The sequence below is a fragment of the Epinephelus moara genome, chromosome 12 (genome assembly GCF_006386435.1).
Source record: "Epinephelus moara isolate mb chromosome 12, YSFRI_EMoa_1.0, whole genome shotgun sequence".
Classification (NCBI taxonomy): Eukaryota; Metazoa; Chordata; class Actinopteri; order Perciformes; family Serranidae; genus Epinephelus; species Epinephelus moara.
Window position 1 is genome coordinate 5,806,186 of NC_065517.1, and position 17,125 is coordinate 5,823,310.

General features: G+C 39.1%; 1 protein-coding gene across 1 annotated transcript in view; it reads left to right on the forward strand.

The window, feature by feature from the left end:
• The window catches only part of arhgef4 (Rho guanine nucleotide exchange factor (GEF) 4), a 333,579-nt gene that overhangs the window by 218,770 nt on the left and 97,684 nt on the right, over positions 1-17,125 (forward strand). The window lies entirely within an intron of this gene.

Genomic DNA, 17,125 nt, shown 5'->3' on the forward strand with positions numbered 1-17,125 from the left:
GTCCAATCAAGTTTTGGGACTTGAGTCTCACTGAGGTGTGAGGTGAGATCTCCTGTGGAGATGGGTGTCGCATAGCCCTCTTTGTTTGAAGACAAAGAGCATGCAGAGGAAAAAGCCTTTAAATTGTCCAGTGATGATTTTACCAAATGATAAACCATCTGTGGTCCTGTGAATCCCAACAGTAGCCTTCATAATGACTGTGATATGAGCTTAAAAGTAAAGGCAGTAAAAATACCCCAAAAAAGGCCTAGGGCCCAAAGGGTTAAACAGTGATATTAAAAGGAAGGTGAGAAATTATTTTCCGCCCCACAACTATTTTATCTTCAGTGTTTTTTAAAAAAAAAAATCCACACTTGAATGTTCGGCATTGTCAAGAAAATATGTAGTTTTCTTAAAAATCAACTGGAAGAGTAAAGTCATGTGCTTGCATAATATATTTTTATATTTTAAGTTTCAATTTGCCCTGAAGTTGGGAATTTTAACCTACATTATCAATAAAGATCAACATTTTTCCCAATTTCTTTTTCATTTTTTTCATGAAGGGATTCTTGTTTAATTTATATGATTTAATTAATCACAATTAAAAATTAACCCTTAGATACCAGTTTTGATCATATACCACTAACTGCTTTTTTGAAAAATACACTATAATTCAATATTCTAAAAGCAAAATTGACTTTGATTATTATTAGTATCATTGGTTGACCCAAGTAGAAGAAGAAATGATTTTGCACTTGTCCTGTGCATTTCACCCTAACTTTTTCATTTCATTTATTCCTTTTGACCCCTTCCCGGGGTATAAGGGGCAGACAAAAAAAACAACATTAACAAATCAGGACAGGCGGCAGCCAATGCACAACAAAATAAATAAAACAGAATTTGTGTACATACATACAAGTCAAAGCAAATCAAGAGAAACTATTCAAGATTTTCTTTAAAAGTTTCAACAAATTTGACTAGACCTTTACTTTTCGAGATGACATTAACTTTTGAAACTTATAAATATTTGGATTTGCTCTATAGAACTGTCCGACCAACTCTCTTCTCTCTTTATCAAAAAAAGAACACACAAGTACATAATGATATTTGTCTCCTCGATTGCCAGTCAAACAAAGAGTACATTTCTGGGGGACATTTTCACGATCATACCTGCGCTCAGAGATAGGTAACTTATGATTTCCACACCGAAACTTAGACAAACAAACTCTTTCGGCAGGTCTCAACATAATCAGATAAGGTTCAAAAGTGAAATCAGTTTTAAACAATTTATAACTATCACATAGAGGGTTACTTTGTAATTTCTCATGCCATCTCTGTAGTTCCATGTCGGATAATCTGCGTTCAATCATTAATTTTAAATATTTAGGGTTCATCCGTCCAGCGTCATGCCATAAGTACGATAAACCACAATCATCAAGAATATTTTTAACTTTGGAAATCCATTTACACTGAAAAATATTGTCATCATACAAAGTCTTGAAAACAATAAACACTAACACACTAACACACACACTAACTATGTAAGAGCAGTGGTGCTATGGCAGACGCTCTGCGCTGTCATCAGCACAAATTATGTCCCCATGTGATAAAATCCACCATCCCCCCTGATTTTTTTTTTTACAACTTGAGTACTGCGTACTAGTAGTTTAGTAGGAGTTCTACAAGGTTCTGTGCTTGGACCAATCCTATTTACTCTATATATGCTTCCTTTAGGTAACATCATTAGAAATCACTCTGTAAATTTCCATTGTTATGTGGATGATTGTATTTATCGATGAAGCCAGAAGAAACTAATCAATTAACTAAACTTCATAACTGCCTTAAAGACATAAAAACCTGGATGAGCACCAATTCCTTATGTTAAATTGAGACAAAACTGAAGTCACTGTTCTTGGCCCCAAACAACTCAGAGACTCTTTATCTGATGACATAGTTTCTCTAGATGGCATTGCTCTGGCCTCTAGCACTACCGTAAGAAACCTCGGAGTAACATTTGATCAAGATCTGTCTTTTAATTCTCATTTAAAACAAACCTCACGGACTGCATTTTTTCATCTACGCAATATTGTGAAAATTTAGAGAGCTAATACTGCCATATTATCCCACCAGAACACTGCATTCTGAGAATGCAGGGTTACTCGTGGTCCCTAAAGTCTCCAAAAGTAGATCAGGAGACAGAGCCTTCAGCTAACAGGCTCCTCTCCTGTGGAATCCTCTTCCTGTTGCGGTCCGGGAGGCAGATGCCGTCTCCACATTTAAGACTAGACTTAAGACTTTCCTCTTTGATAAAGCTTATAGTTAGGGCCGGCTCAGGCTTGCCTTGTACCAGCCCCTAGTTAGGCTGACTTAGGCCTAGTCTGCCAGGGGACCTCCCATAATACACCAGGCACATTCTCTCCTTCTCTCTCTCTCTCTCTCTCTCTCTCTCTCATGTCCTGTTACTGCATCTTGCTAACTCGGCCGTACTGTATTTCACTAACTCGGCTTCTTCTCCGGAGCCTTTGTGTTCCACTGTCTCGCAGGTTAACTTATATCGCAGCGGTGCCTGGATAGTGTGACGTGTTTGGTTGTGCTGCTGCTGTGGTCCTGCCAGATGCCTCCTGCTGCTGCTGTTATCATTAGTCATACTTCTACTGTTATTATACACATATGATTATGTCACATATGTATACTATCAGATATTAATATATACTTTCAACATATTGTACCACAATAGCCAGAATTATAATTATAATATTATTACTTTCAAAAATGTTGTTGTAAGCTATTACCGTTACCATCTGTCCTGCATCTCTCTCTGTCTCTCTCTCTCTCTCTCTCTGTCTCTATTTCGGTCTCATTGTGTCACATGGATTACTGTTAATTTATTATGTTGATCTGTTCTGTATGACATCTATTGCACGTCTGTCCGTCCTGGAAGAGGGATCCCTCCTCAGTTGCTCTTCCTGAGGTTTCTACCGTTTTTTTCCCCTCTTAAAGGTTTTTTTGGGGTGAGTTTTTCCTTATCCGCTGCAAGGGTCCTAAGGACAGAGGGATGTCATATGCTGTTAAGCCCAGTGAGGCAAATTATGATTTGTGATATTGGGCTTTATAAATAAAATTGATTGATTTTACATACAGCTTGTCCAGCAGGAGGCACTGTAGAACCTGGCCCATCTATTGCATGTGTTCCAATGGGGTCTGTTCATGTTGAAAGCCATTTTAGATATAGTCTAAGTCTTGAGATGAAAATGCTTATTAGTTTAAGTCACATTTTAGTCATTTTTATCCTTCATAGTTTTAATCCAGTTTTAGTAGCCGAAAATTCAAAATGTTTTAGTTGACAACAATTCACGAAATTTAAACAAACTTTTAGTCATTATGTTTGCTATAGGCTTTTGTTTTCTTTAAACTAATCCAGTGAGGCTAATTCATGTATCAGAGATTAGAATCAAGGTGACAGGCTGTATAATTTTTTTTTTTTTTTCTACAACTACAATTAATTTCTACACACTTACAAACTGTCATTTCGCCAGCAGTTTTTGACAGGTTTAATGGGTGATTTACTAGCACACACTTCTGATCATCATTCGAAAAGCTCAACATCTCTTTATTTATGCTCTCAAAAACTTTGACGCCACAAATAACTAATTTGAGACGACTGGGATTTGTACTCAGGGCCACTGTAAACTCTGACTTATCTACCTCACTGTTGAGAAGCAGAAAAATAATTTAATTAAAGCCTGTTTTTTTTTTCTGAATTTGTAACATGTCTGGAGGTTTAAAATTGTGTCCTCTGAGAGAGTTGGTGATTAAAACTAAACTTTCATCTTTGTCAGAGAAAACTGATCTGAGTTCAGACTGTTAACTGACAACAGCTACACTAACAGATAACTGAGCCTCCTACTTGCCTGTCAAACAGCATCAAACCATAAACCTGATCCAGTCCAGACTGAATGCAATCCGGCAGGAATCAACAAATTTAAAGTCCAGCAGCCAGTGGCTGCTTGCTCTGCTGTCGTTCGGCGGCTAACAAGTGAAGCTGACTGCCAACAGCCACTGCTGCAACCACGCCCGGACTGCACATAGGGAGAACCGGGACTATTCTCAAAGCGCTGGCCTGTGATTGGCCTGCTGGCCTGCCTGTCATTTTTTCCCCAACAGGCAGGCCAGGCCAATGCAATCACAGGCCAGCGCCGCTGTCAGCGGCGCAGTGATGCGAGGAGAGGGATGAGATGTGTGAGGTTGAGCCACTTGTCAGTTGTCAACAGACAAAATGTGATTGGTTTGTTCCCATTTACACCCGTCCCAACAGTCCTATGTTGTAAACACAGCCAGCATGGTGAGGAAGGGGTTTGTCAACTTGTGTATTCAGGGCCCCCTGGCCTTAACTAAAGACCGATGTCTTTCTCCTTGATTTTGTGTTTAGATAGACGGATACAATTTCAATAGTAAATCCGCAGGGAAAGTCCTTCGGTGGCTCGCTGAACTCTTGTGCTCGTAAACATAGTCCAACTGCACTAAAAGTTTTAAACAAAGTCGCTGTCAGTCTTTCATTTCCACAATCTTGTGGACTGAGCACACGTTTGATAAAACGGAGTTAAATCTCTTGGCATCCATTTTCAAGCTCTCTGTGTGTTTGTTTCCTTGCGGACGAGAAAAGGGGGAGCGCACATTTCCGGGAGGGTGTGTCCTTTTCAAAAATGTAAGAGGCGTTGCTTTGTTGCCGGCCGTTTTCTCCGGTGTGTTAAACACACTTTAGAAAGGAGTGTCCCCAGACTATCAGAAGGCGGAGATCTCTGATTGTCTCGTGGCGAGACTAGATAAATGGATACCATAGTACATTTGGTAAGGCTCCATTTGTACGTTCTCAGAGAGATTTAAGTTAACACTGAGGACTGGATTTTACAATTACAGTGTAGAAATGTAGGCCCTTGAAATTCAAAAGTTTTGAAGTTAAAATAAGGATATAGATTTCACTGACCTACCAGCCACATTTTCACTACTTTTGAGATGATTTATTTGTACAACAAATGGGATGTAATCATTCAGGGTTCCCACGCGTCCTGGAAAACCTGGAAAACCTGGAAAATGATTGACCAATTTTCCAGTCATGGAAAACACATGGAAAATGAGAAAAAAAGTAAAATGTCCTGGAAAAGCTTGAGTTGTCCTGGAAAATTACTTTTCCTCCCTCTGCTTCTCTCTGCCTTGTGGGTGAACACAAACGGGTTAAACATTTTACGCATGTATGTCTGTTTTCAGCTGCCTTTAATGGGCAACATTGAGCTGTAGCGCTTCTCTGCTTCATCTCTGCTTCTAGCCGGCACAGCGCCCCACGTGACGCTACCAACCAATCAAATTGCACATTCCCTTAGAACAGTTCTGCTGCCCAGTGTTTCCATATGACTTTGTTGCTCGATTTACCGACTTTTTAGACCCAAGTAAGGATTTATTTTCTCAAAGAAGCGCCAAAACTAGCGACTTTCAGTTCAAGAGTGTTGCTGTATCGCTGTATATCGAGTGTGAGGTTTTTCTCCCTCTCTCTGTCTCCTCTGTTGAGTGACAGGAGCAGCGGAGAGCTGTAGTGGGCGTGTCGTCACTTTTGGCTGTGCGCTCTGAGATGAATACATCTCTGGTTTCAGTAGAGCCGCAGCGACCATGGCGACAGCTTCGAGATAGCGACAGGTAACAGGTAGTCTTACTGGGCCACGTTTCACTCAGTATTTCATACTTGCTCCATTGTCCGACAGCAGAAACAGAAAATATGTGAATGAGAAAAACTTCATTAGGAATTCAGCTCTATTAAAATACTGTGTATGTGCACAGAGAACAGAGCTCCGACTTTTCATGCAGTTTTTAGCTAGCTACTTTGCAATGAAAGTAATTTAGATGTCAACATCCAAGTGAGATCTTATATATCCATGAGTGAGATGCACACAGACCACAGCGAAGAGGCACACCCCGTAGCCTAAATGAGGAAAGAGGGCAGTGAAAACTGAAGACTTGCATGTTCATTTGAACAATGTTGTTAGCATAAATGAATGGGATTCAACATGGCTAAATTAATAAACAGAATAAGTATAAAGTGATAACCATAAATTTATAATAATAAGACACTACATAAAAGCCAGACTAAAAAGATAGCTAGCAAACAATATTTATGTCTGAGAGTTAGAAATAAATATATTTCAGGTTCAATATGATACTGTGGTGCTAGCTAGAGATATTAGTCATCAACCCTGAATCTTGTTTCTTAGATGAGTAGAGTAACCTAAAATGACCAATACTGGAACAACAAAATGCAGTTTAGCATCTAACTGTGTGAAATAAGCAGTAAAGTGCCATGTGGTGTGTACAGTATGTATAATACATAGAATATGAAAGATATGAAAAAGCTAAGGTATGAAAAGTAATTTACTGTGTAAACAGTCAATATGAGCAGTAATAGACTTTCAAATGTGTGTTGTTGTCCTCTAATTACAGGAGTGAGTGACGATGTCAGGAAGACAGTGCAAATTCAAAATTGAGTGGAAAGAACACCACCAGTTCAGGGACTGGCTAGGAGAAGTGTCTGGAGATGTGCATAGGGCATATTGCAAGCTCTGCAGGAAGTCTTTTGATATTGGTAACATGGGTGTCTCAGCACTCAGGAGTCATGCACGGGGACAAGGCCATGTCAAGATTTCTGGACAATTAAACAGTGAGAGAAGAATGACAGATTTCATGAGGAAGACTCCTTCAACAGACACAGGAGAGGGAAGTAGCTGTCCAACAAACAAAGAGCTACAAACAGCCAGTGTACATAAGGAAAGTGTCAGTAGTGAAAGTACAGCATTACAAGTGTCTAGTACAAGTGGACAGAGGAAAAGCTCAGGAACACAAGGAAGCTCCGCATTTTTTTCAAGCCAAGCTGTGTTTGAGGCAGAGATTCGCTGGGTAATTAAGATGGTGAGGTCACACTACTCATTCAACTCCAGCTCTGATATCTCAGCGATTTTTGGTCAGATGTTCCCAGACAGTGAGATTGCCAAAAAGTTTTCATGTGGCGCAACAAAAGCAGCTTACCTTATATGTTTTGGCTTGGGTCCTTATTTCAAAGAGCAACGGATCAAAGATATAAGAAAGGCACCGTGCTATGTAGTATCTTTTGATGAATGCCTGAATAAAGTGACACAGACAGAACAGTTGGATGTTGTAGTGAGGCACTGGAGTGAACGTGAAGGGAAGGTTGTGGTGCATTATTTTGATTCAGAGTTTATGGGACACACTCAAGCAGAGAAGCTTCTGGAAAAAATCAAGAGAGCCCTGTCACCACTTAATCCCAATAAGATCTTACAGATTTCAATGGATGGCCCTGCCGTCAACTGGAAGCTCCTGAGGATATTCCAAGAGGACAAAAGCCGAGAGGACCCAGATGCACCAAAGATGATCATTTTGGGAAGTTGTGGTTTGCATGTTGTTCATGGAAGTTTTCAAGATGGAGAGAGAGAAACAGGTTGGAAGGTGGGAGATGTGCTCAGAGCACTTTGGCAGATGTTCCATGACTCACCAGCAAGACGAGCTGACTTCATTGAGGTAACCAAAACAACAAAATTTCCTCTGAAGTTCTGTGCCCATCGATGGGTTGAAGACTTAGCAGTTGCTGAGCGGGCAATAGAAGTGTGGCCAGCTGTGCAACAGTACATCAGCAGCCACCAGAAACTCCCGAAAAGCAAAGTACCATCATCTGCATCCTACTGTACAGTAAAAGGGGCCACAGCTGACCCTCTTTTTCAGGCTAAGCTCCAGTTTTTTGCATTTTTTGCTAGACAGCTGAAGCCTTTTTTGGAGAAATTCCAGACAGATGCACCAATGGTGCCTTTCTTAGCAAAAGAGCTCCAGTCCATCCTGAGATGCTTGCTGTCATGCTTTATTAAAAGGGAAGAATTGGAGAAGATGAAAACACCTGTCCAGCTGCTGAAACTTGACCTCCAAAACAAATCAATCCATGTGCCACTCAAACAACTGGACACAGGATTTGCCACAAAACAAGCTTTAGAGAAGGCATCTGAAAAGCTCCAGGAAAATCCAGTGAACATACAGGTGTTCAAGAAGGAATGTGTCTCCTTCCTTGCTGTGACCTGCAAAAAAATTATGGAGAGAAGTCCTCTTGTGTACCCAGCAGTGCGGCACATGAGCTCCCTCGACCCTGTGATCATGGTGACAGAGACTGAGCATGCAATAGCAATGTTTGAGAAACTCCTATAGGTTCTCCTCAATGCAGGATGGTGCACTGCCTCAGTGTGAGTGTGACAAAATCCTTGCTCAGTATAAAACATTCTCAGTGCATGCAAGTGCAAACCTCAAGGCAGAATTCCAAGATTTTTCATACAGTTGCAGGCTTGAATTTTTTGGGAGATTTGTCAGTGGCAGAGCAGAGTATGCAGCACTGTGGGACATGATGAAATGTCTCCTCACTCTGTCTCATGGACAAGCAGCAGTGGAGCGAGGGTACTCCGTCAACAAGGACATGCTAGTAGAAAACTTGAAGGAGAAGAGTCTGATAGCATTGCGCATGGTCCAGGATGCAATGGCTGAGCGTGCAGTTGATGAAGCCCTGCCAAAAGACTTAATCCAACACTGCAAAGGAGCAAGAATGAGGTATATGCAGTACCTCGAGGATGAAAAAAAGAAAAAAGAACAAACTGCAAATGAGAAGAAAAGAACGGAGCTCCACCAAGACATAGAAAATGTCAAAGCAAAACAGAGAAGAATAATGAAAAGCAGTGAGATGATGCAGAAAGAGGCAGACGAAATGGCAGTGAATGCAGAAAAAAAAACAGGACTTCACATTACTGTCCAAATCCAATGCTTATCGCAAAAGTGTGGCTGAGAAAAAGGAAGAGCTACAAGCTCTAGCAAAAACACTGAAAGACCTGCAGGAGAGTGTCAAGAAGCTACAATAACTGAGCATTTTTTTTAGAGGAACATTTTAATTTAAATGACATTGCTTCGTTTTATATTGACCTTTTTGCACTGCAGGATAGGATTTGATTTTGATATTTATATTTTTGATTTATTTTTGCAGTGATTTTGATTTTTACTTTAAGAATGCAGGTGTCAGATGCACAAAGTAAACTGTAAGTAAACAGTAAACAGATGAACTAAAGGAAATTGTTTTGGTGATTTATTGAACATATAAACATATTTTGTGGAGAAAGTACAAGAGAGAAAGAGGGAGAGGAATAAACATTGAAGCAGTCTGGTTAAATGTACAAAATATAAGGTACAATTGCAGAAAATAACACTTCTCCAAAGCTTGGGGGTGGAATTTATAAGTGTATGTTGTGATAACTTGACTCGTACTGTAGCAGCTGAAAAAGTCCTGAAAATGTCCTGGAAAAGTCCTGGAAAATAATTTCAAGAAAAGAGTGGGAACCCTGTCATTTCATTATCCTATATGAATACAAGGGCAAATCAAGTAAGAGATTCACTGTTATACTGTATAAAGTATGCAAAAAAACTATAATTCTATGTTTGCTATTTAAAGGTGGAGGTGGTGTTGGTACCAGTCCTGTTGATGCTTCAGAAGGAGAGGCCAGTGCAGGGCACTTGGCAGAAGGTACAGAAAAATGTCTACAGTAGGGCATGTCATTGGTGGTACATGAGCTTGAGTTATTTGCATATTCTTTGGGATTGCATTACAAGAATGCTATTTATTCATTATTATTATTAATCACCAGCCTGTAACAAGTTGCAGACACATGAACACCAGGCACTGGTAGTTGACATAAATGGCTCTCTCATGTAGTTGTAATAATAGCCTTCTTGGCACTACAGCTTTATTCTATAAAGTGTAAGTGAATTTTGCTGTCTGTTGCTTTACTGTTATGTCTCATAAAAGCTACTGTGTATTACAACCTTGGCTTGTACAGTAGGTCCCATATATATTCAAATTTTACTTCAAAATATTTGGTGGGTCAATACCACAGATGGGTCATGACCTGAAAATGTTGGAAGCCCTGTTAAGGTAGGATACGTCTCTTATCTGTCTAAGTTGGCTTGACTTTGTCAATGACTGATGTTATTGAAATAAGTTCACATAAGTTGAAGTTGCTGTTGGCCTATATTTTTACTATTCACCGTTGCATTGAATATGGTATTGGCATATTATATTGATTGGCAATATAAACTGGCATCTAAATGGTTTGCTGACATTTACTTGCTTTACTTGAGCATAATACCATAGCATTATTTTCTTTTTTTCCTATCTTTATTCAAGAGAGTGGTATATCAATTTGAGAGCATTATTTATTGATTTCACGTTCAGATTTTGTAATATTGTCCCTAAAACCATGCCCTCGCACTCAAATAGCCTCTGCTTGTGCTTAGATCTACTCTGTTTCTGCTCAAACTGTGTGCTCGCACTCATATACAATGTTGCTTGTACAGATTTCCTGCTCCAGCTTCAGCTCTTCTCATCATGCTCAAGCTGCTTCTGTGCGCTCGTGGAAACGCAACCTGTAACGCTTTACAACCCTGCCATGAGGGAAGACAAAAACATTACTAGGAAGAAAGAGGACATTTCTCTTTCTTTGATAACGTTAAAAGTAAAGTTAGGCTTTGCTGATGGCTTCCAGACTCATTTTAAAAAAGAGGAGAGAGAGAGGGGGAGAGAGAGAGAGAGAGAGAGAAGCAGTGGTCAAGCAAGCTAGAGAATGGATGAGGAGAGCAAGCAGTGATAGCGAGAAAGCCGGTGAATGAGTGAATGAGAGGAATATTCATGTAACAAATATACAAATGTCAATTAGATGGTAATCTGCATGAGAAATTCAGAAAAAGAAAAAAAAAATCAGTTATAATAATTATCCGCGTATAGTGATCAATTTGACCTGGACGGAAGTCGTCACTATAAGCGGTTTCCACTGTGTACAAATACATATATATATATATATATATATATATATATATATATGTACATATTCTATGCGGCTATTCTAGAAAAAAATACGGGAGCATGTGTGTAAATTAACAGTCCCTTTATTCCAAAAGTCGTAAAGAAAGCAATGGAGGAACATTTAATAAAGCCCTGGAGGGAGGGAGTGGATGAACTCGGTTAAAGAGTACCCGCCCGGATGGGACGCTCTAAAAATAAAGTGAGCACGCCCGAAAGGAGGTAGGGATCATTTCATTGGTCAACAATAAACCTGGCATTCTGTTGGTTGGGGGATTTTAATCCTATCGCAAGGCAGAAATCTAAGAGCAGAAATTCCTCGAGCGCACAGAAGTGCGAGCACACAGTTTGAGCAGAAACAGAGTAGATCTAAGCGTAAGCAGAGGCTATTTGAGTGCGAGGGCAGGGTTTTGAGGAACACTATTACAAAATCTGAATGTGAAATCAATAAATAATGCCCTCATATTGATATACCACTCTCTTGAATAAAGATAGGAAAAAAGCTCCATCATGTTGTGACTGTTGTATTGAGGGGCCCATTTTGGTGAGAAGTTTCAGTGGCATGCAGGGGAGAGAAAAGCACTGGACTGGACTGCTGGTGATTAGTTATATGGTGAATATCATATGTGAAATCAAATAATGCTGTGACTATTGGATTCATACGGAGTGTCCCTGTGACATTGAAGTGAGTGTTGTAGTGACTATAATGCCTAAATTGGAGTGCATATTTGTTTTGCCTCAGCCAACATGTACTACTGTGTGTGTGTGCGCGTGCATGCATGCATGCATGTATGTGTGTGCGTGAACGTGCGTGTGTGGGCTGAGTGGCCTGGTTAAATGTGTGACTCCCGGCCTGAAAAATTCTACCAGTCTGCCCCTGCAATCTGGTGAATTCTCAACCTCTAACAAAATCAAGGTGGACTCACAGTGGAGTAAAGTTAAACAACCTTTAATGCATCCAGACAATCAACCTTACTAACCACCTCAGATCTCAGTACGCAAACTTATCACCAGCTGCTAACCCACCTCGAAAGAAATCTGCACTAGTGACCCTGAGTATGGCGCTTTTAAATGTCAGATCTCTTTTAAACAAGACTTTTATTATTAATGACTTGATTTTAGATAATAATATTGATTGTATGTTGTTAACTGAGACCTGGCTTAACACAGATGGACCGGCTACACTCATTGAAGCCTCACCACACAACTACAGTTTTTCCTAGTCATCTAGGACAGGTAAAAAGGTTGGGGGTACAGCATAAATAGTCTCAGCGTCACTTGGTTTTAAACAAATTACATTTGATGAAAACACTTCTTTTGAATACCACTCATTTGTTTTTATCAGTCCTCCTATACTGTGTATGTGTACAGGCCACCCAAAAGATGCTCCTCTTTTATCTCAGACTTTTCAGAAATGCTGTCAATCATCCACACCAACCACAACAAAGTTATTATTTTAGGTGATTTTAACCTGCATGTAGACAATCAATCAGACTCTTTTGCATTAGAATTTTTAAATGTTCTTAACTGCATGAATTTTACACAGGGTTACACAGCCAACACACAACCGAGGCCACACCTTAGACTTAGTGATTACCCATGCAAATATTTCCTCAGTTGTGGGTGTAGGCATTTTTGATCATTTCTGTGTCTTTTTTACTGTAAAGGGTTTTATACAAGAGGATATTCCAGAACAAACTGTCAGGAAACTCTATCTAACTGCTGCGTGGCTGCAAATTTTATTGAGCTTTTAAGTGACACTCCTGTGACTTTTTACCCTCGTCTTGTGATTTTATTGTAGATAGTTTTAACAGTAAACTTAGATTAACTCTGGATAAAGTGGCCCCACTAAAACTGAAAAAGATTGCCACCAATCCGACACCCCCCTGGAGAAATGAGGAAATTAAACAGTTAAAGAGAAACTTTCGAATAGCAGAAAGAAGATGGAGAAAGAATAAGCTAATGATCAATTACCAAATTTTCAGAAATCAACTCACCATCTACGATAAAGCAGTTAAAAATGCAAGACAGGCACACGTCTCTTGATTGATCACTGACAACCGCAACAACCCAAAAATTCTTTTTTCAACCATTGATCGTGTAATCAACCCAGTTTTTATGAAGTCCAGCAGCATGTCAAGCAAATTAAAATGTGAAGAATTCGCTGTCCAATTCAGTTGCAAAATAGAAACAATTAGATCGAATTTAAGTCAATCCCAGCCAATGAATTTTAACACCCCCGACCCCTTGTTTTTATGTGAGAAAACACTAAAGAAGTTTGTCCTGGTTGATGCTGAAATGCTTGGAAAATTAGTTTCTCAATTAAAACCAGCAACTTGCCTTTTAGACCCCATTCCCACAGCTTTTTTTAAAACACAGCTTTATAGATGAGGACATTCTTAACATTGTAAATTATTCGCTTCAGATGGGTGTTTTCCCACTGCTTTTAAAACTGCCATGGTTAAGCCTCATTTGAAACGGAATAACTTAGACGCCTCAGTACTTAGCAACTATAGACCAGTGTCCAATCTGCCATTTTTAAGTAATATTTTTGAGAAGCTTGTTTTGATTCAGTTAAATGATGTTATGACCTCCTGCAACATTTTTGAAAAATTCCAGTCTGGCTTTCGAGCTAATCACAGCACAGAGACGGCGCTGGTCAGGGATGTTAATGACCTGAGGTCAAATATGGATATGAAAAAACTCTCCATACGAGTACTACTCGATCTCACTGCAGCCTTTGATACAGTCGACCACTCTATTCTTTTAGCTAGACTTCATAATCTGGTTGGCCTCTCTGATACTGTTTTTAACTGGTTTAAATCTTATCTTTCTGATAGAGAATTTTATGTAACAGTGGATGAATGTTCATCCAAAAGCTAGAAAATGGATTGTGGGGCCCCCTAAGTTTCAATTTTAGTTTAATTAATTTATTTATTTATTTATTTATTTTATTTTGTCAAGAGGGACGGTGTACATTAATGAACATTTTCATAAACATAAAAATGTAAATGCACCCAATTACAGCCAAAGGCTGATTTCCATTGCCAGTCCCCCTTGCCAGATGGTACGGGCGACAGTTCCTAAAAATAGTGTAAACACTAAGCATATTAAAGGCATAGTAATTACAGTAATGAGATCATAACAGTCTCAATCTTGGTCAATCTTAGGTCCAACACTTTATAATCTTTCCATGCTGCCATTGGCATCAGTTTCCATAGTTATGCTGAAGTATATCGCCGTGTTTCCTGATGACTCAGGGCCAACTAATACCCTTTTTAACTGTATTTTAGATATCAAGTCCTGGATGGAAGAAAACTTTCTTTAACTCAACCAGGACAAAAATGAGGTCTTAGTTATTGGTCCTGAAGCTTAGAGAGAGAAACTCAACACAGAACTCCAAAAACTGGCACTAAAATCCTATCGGCAAGTGAAAAATCTTGGAGTTATCTTTGATTCAAAACTTACTTTTGAAACACATATTAGAGGTATAGAAAAAAGATCTTAAGAACATTGCCAGAGTGCGATCGTTTCTCTCTCAAGCCAACAAAGAGACACTAACGCATGCTTTTATTACCTGCAGAATTGATTGCTGTAATGCTCTACTTTCTGGTCTTCCTAAGAAAAACATTGCTCAGTTACAGTTATTACAAAACTCAGATGCACGTGTGCTGACAAAGACCAGAAAGAGAGCACACATTACACCAATTTTAAAGTCTCTGCATTGGCTTCCTGTGAGCTTCAGAATTGATTTTATCCTTTTATTGGTTTATAAAGCTCTTAACGGTCTTAGTTCTACCTATTTATCAGATTTGCTTTTATCGTATGAACCCTCTACAACCCTCAGTGGCCTTTTATTCATTCCCAAAGATAGAACAAAAACCCACGGTGAGGCATCATTTCATTACGATGGTCCACATCTGTGGAACAGCCTGCCTGAAGACCTGATAGTACAGCGGATTAGCAGATAAATTGTGCACTTTTTGAAAAAAGCATGAAATTTCTACCATAGTTAGTACATACCATAAGGTTTATTTTCAGATGTGGAGGGAAGTCAGATTTGACCTCTGAGGCCCGGGAGAGGTTAAATTCAAGATGGCCACCAATAATATTCAAATATGCTTAACTTTGGAACCAAACACAGTAGAAAATAACTTTGGAACCAAACACAGTAGAAAAACATTTAAGGTGTCATTTCCAACTAAATTTAGGGTGCCTATTCAGTTGATGATACTTTTGAAATCACCAGAATTCAAGAAAATGCATTTAGGTCAAAGTCATGGCCAAATTATGCAGACGGAGTGAGATAAAGGGTGCAAAAAGATTGTTTATTTCCAACACAATAACAGTAATGATAATGATCATTAAAAATGTATTTACTTACAATATTTCAGTAGACCTACTATGCTTCTTATACTGAAACTTGCTTTGAAATCAGTAATAACACGTCTACATTTACATGCCAGCTATTAGCTCTCAAGCCTGTTTGATACCGGCGGCACAGTATTGAACTAGGCTACTTTGCTATAACCATTAATTCAGCTATAGTCCTACTTCACACAAATTACGAAGCTGAAATCTCTAGAACATGCACTGTTCAATCATTCAACTGACTTCAGCTCATGTATGTTCCAGACTGTCTTCTAGTTTAGCTAACAGAATTATTTTGATCAGTGCTTTTTTTTTTTGTTACCACAGAAGCTAGCTAGCTAACTAACTAGGCAGACTCATTCCCAGCTACAATCAAATTCAATGAATTTGCATGTTAAGGCTTTACTCAAGTATACTTATATTGGTCTGCGTTTTCCAGATCGCTCTTAGCACTAAGAGCTTCTTAAGAACGCTCTTAAGCCTCCTGTGAAAGAAAAACGCATTTCCCAGATCGCTCTTAGCTTAAGAAGATCTTTCACTAAGAAGGAGTTGTAAGATCGAGCTGACCCACTCTTAACAGTCTTCTTAGCGACCAAACACTCATAGCTCCAGCCGCGGCAGGCACATTAATATTACACTAAGCAAGGAGATATTGAAATAGTGCGCACCGTATATATTTTGATTTATTTTATACTTCAGATTTATATTGTTTAGCATTAATTGGTGACAGAAAAGAACGAATTTCATTCTGCAGGGAAACGCATGTCCTTACTGTGCATATGACAATAAACACTTTGAATCTTGAATCCATGTTTTATGAAGACCCTATGTGCACTCAAAGCTGTGGCACAAGTTACGCACTGAAATGTGGCGGAAGAAAAATAATAATAATAACAAAAATAAGTATTAGGAATAACAAGTGTGTTCCTGTATGTGCTGTACACATCAGGCACACAAATAAAATGAATCATCATGACTATCATTTAATATAATTTGTCCGCACATATCCCACATCTGCATGCACATATGAGATAGTTTACCGCATCCAAAAAATGCGTCAGGGCACAACAGAAACACATCCACCCTCCAAACCTGCGACATTTCACAGATATCAGGCAACTGACAGGTGTAATTAAGCTCAGCTGGAACCTCATCAAGGGACGCTCCACCCGCTACTCTATATAAAGGCGTGGTAACACTTTACAATAAGGTACACAAAATTTGAGTAATTACTGAGGAACTAATGAGGAACTAATGAGTAGTTACTGAGGAACCAAGGTACACAAAATTAGAGTAGTTACTGATGAACTAATAAGGAACTAATGAGGAACTAATGAGGAACAAATGAGTAGTTACTGAGGAACTAAGCTACACAAAATTAGAGTAGTTACTGGGGAACTAATGAGGAACGAATGAGGAACTAATGAGGAACTAATGAGGAACGAACGAGTAGTTACTGAGGAACTAGGCTACACAAAATAAGAGTAGTTACTGAGGAACGAATGAGGAACGAATGATGAACTAATGAGTAGTTACTGAGGAACTAATGATGAACTAACTATTAGTTAATGGTCAGTTCTTCAGTAACCCCTGATCAAATTTCAGAGGAGCAGTTACTGAGGAACTAATGAGGAACTAACTATTAGTTAATGGTCAATTCTTCAGTAACCCCTGATCAAATTTCAGAGGAGTAGTTACTGAGGAACTAGTGATGAACTAACTACTAGTTAATGGTCAGTTCTTCATTAACTCATGATCAAATTTCATAGAGGGGTTAATCACGACTTAATAATTAGTAAACTAGTTACTTCATCAGTACAGAATCATTACTCAATAACC